The sequence below is a fragment of the Rattus norvegicus genome, chromosome 5, assembly GCF_021556685.1.
Source record: "Rattus norvegicus strain SHRSP/BbbUtx chromosome 5, alternate assembly SHRSP_T2T, whole genome shotgun sequence".
Taxonomy (NCBI): Eukaryota; Metazoa; Chordata; class Mammalia; order Rodentia; family Muridae; genus Rattus; species Rattus norvegicus.
In genome coordinates, this window is record NC_141538.1 from 89,971,920 (window position 1) to 89,974,054 (window position 2,135).

The following is a 2,135-nucleotide window of genomic DNA, read 5'->3' on the forward strand; positions in this document are numbered from 1 at the left end:
TTTTCAAATTCATAACATTTTCTTTTATTGTTATTACACATATATGTACATATACACATACATATCGACTTACCCACACATAAACACACAAATACATAATTAGAATTTCTCAGTTTGTATAATGTTACTTATATGTATATTTTTAGGGCTGACCATCTGGTATTGGGTAACCAGTTGTTCTGCTCTTCCCAGGGAGAGCACAGCATTCCTTAGTTACTTGTACTTCTTTGTATTGAGTTGAGAACTTCTGAGCTTTCTCTCTTCACATTAGCATGTTTATTGGTGCTGTCATTCATTGTTTAGGTTATGTTTAGGCAGCCATATTAATGAGAATTTATGAGTGTAGCTTTTGACATCTTTTGGAGATGATTTCACAACAAAATCTCTGTTCTTCTTTCTCTTATAATATTTCCACTGTAATCTTCCATAATGATATCTGAGTTTTAGGTGCAGAAGTCACATTATAGACTTATCAGTTGAGTCTAGCCTCTACAATTTTGAGTTTTGGTTGGTTGTGGTTTTCTTTTTTTTTTCCCAGTTTAAATTTTATTTGTATACAAAAATATATTATGATGGGAAAGCTTATTATGACCTCCAACTATATATAAGTAATTACAAATATTTCCATAAAAGCACTTTAATTTATAGAAGAGCTATGTTTAAGGAGTAAAAACACATTAGATAGATCATCTGTTGAATATGGTGCAGGCAGGTAAACAAAGTCAGCCTCATTGTCTGAACTGCCCAGAGATGGACCAATGGCTAAAGTTATGGCGAACCAAGAACGGCCGGATGCCGCGAGCTCTGCCCGCTCCCGCAGCAGACTTAGTAGCCGATTTTGCCAGGGCCTGACGTAGCCTTCTGGAGTTTCACTCTTGTGGCATAAGAATCTCAAACTCCTTGCTTCACATACTTGCTAAGGTTCTGTCCAGATCAGCGATGAAGTCTTCGAGCTCTTTAGTGTCACCTAATTTGGCTTTCCGAGGAGTGACAGGGGAGGACAAGAGGGCTGGAGTGGAGTCCGTCGGAGAATTCAGCTTCTCATCACTGAAGGTGAAGCTGTCCCTGTACAAGAGTGTCTGCACTCTCGGAGTCGCTGAAGCCGCTGCTGTCACTGACGCTGGCGCTGCTGCGCCGCTTCATGCACTCCAGGTGCTCCTCATAGTGGAAGTGGCGCTCGTGGAAGGGCGACGCGAAGTCGGCCAGCACCGCGTCGAACTCGCACAGCATGTCCGTCAGGTCTGCAGCGGCCGCGGAGTCCATGGCCGGGGCTGCGGCCGCCACGGCCGCGGGGCTGCTCTGCGTGGAGGGCGGCTTCATGGAGAGGTTGCTCAGTGACACGTGTAGCAGAGATGCTGAGAGGTGTTGGCCCTGGTGGCTGCCGCCTGCACTGCGGTCCGCTCGGGTGGTTCAGCCTCGCTCCTGTCTGAGCCTGAGCGCTAGCTACTCGCCTGGTTGTGGTTTTCTTTAATGGTATCTGTCTGTTGCAAAGAGAAGTTGTTTGTTTGTTTTTTTTTTTTTTGAATAAGGGATGAAAACTATATTTACCTGTGTATATAAGGACTATTATTTAGAATATAGTTAGATATTATGATAGTTTAGAAAGGTAGTGGTTGTTGATGTTCCTACATTTTTAATTTCACTAGCCATGATTTGCTATCTACATTTTTAGTACCAAACGTGGTTTCTTTCCTGTTGAGCAGGTATTAAGTCCAATTAGAGAACTACTACTATTACTATCAAAATATATATGTCACCATGGCACCTTTGGATTTTTGTGCTATGCTGGTCATTTTTGTGATTCATAGCTATCAAAGCTAGGAGAGCTTCCTTTGAAAGCTTGCTGGGAACTTTCTTGTGCCATACATGTAGGCTAGTCCTCAAGGATGATGTGTTCATGTTAGATTCAGATTGGGTCTTCTAAGCCATATGTGCAAAGCACATTTTCAGCAATAGAATTTACTTTGTAATTCTTGGGGACATGTAAGGACAATGACAATATCTTTTGGACTACCTTGACAAACAACTGAAAAGAAGGCTTCTATTGCCTGGTGTTGGGATCTTTGTTATATAGTCTATTGCACTTGGCAAGAGACTTGTCAGCCCAGATGGGAAATTTTCATTTAAATTCAGTA

At 42.1% G+C, this 2,135-nt stretch overlaps 1 pseudogene across 1 annotated transcript; it reads right to left on the bottom strand.

Annotated features, from left to right (window-relative positions):
• Positions 1 to 518: 518 nt before the first annotated feature.
• On the bottom strand, positions 519 to 1,453 carry LOC148005859 (regulator of cell cycle RGCC pseudogene; annotated as a pseudogene). The gene has a single exon (XR_015620261.1). The product of XR_015620261.1 is annotated as a regulator of cell cycle RGCC pseudogene (transcript).
• Between the last annotated feature and the right edge of the window lie 682 nt (positions 1,454 to 2,135).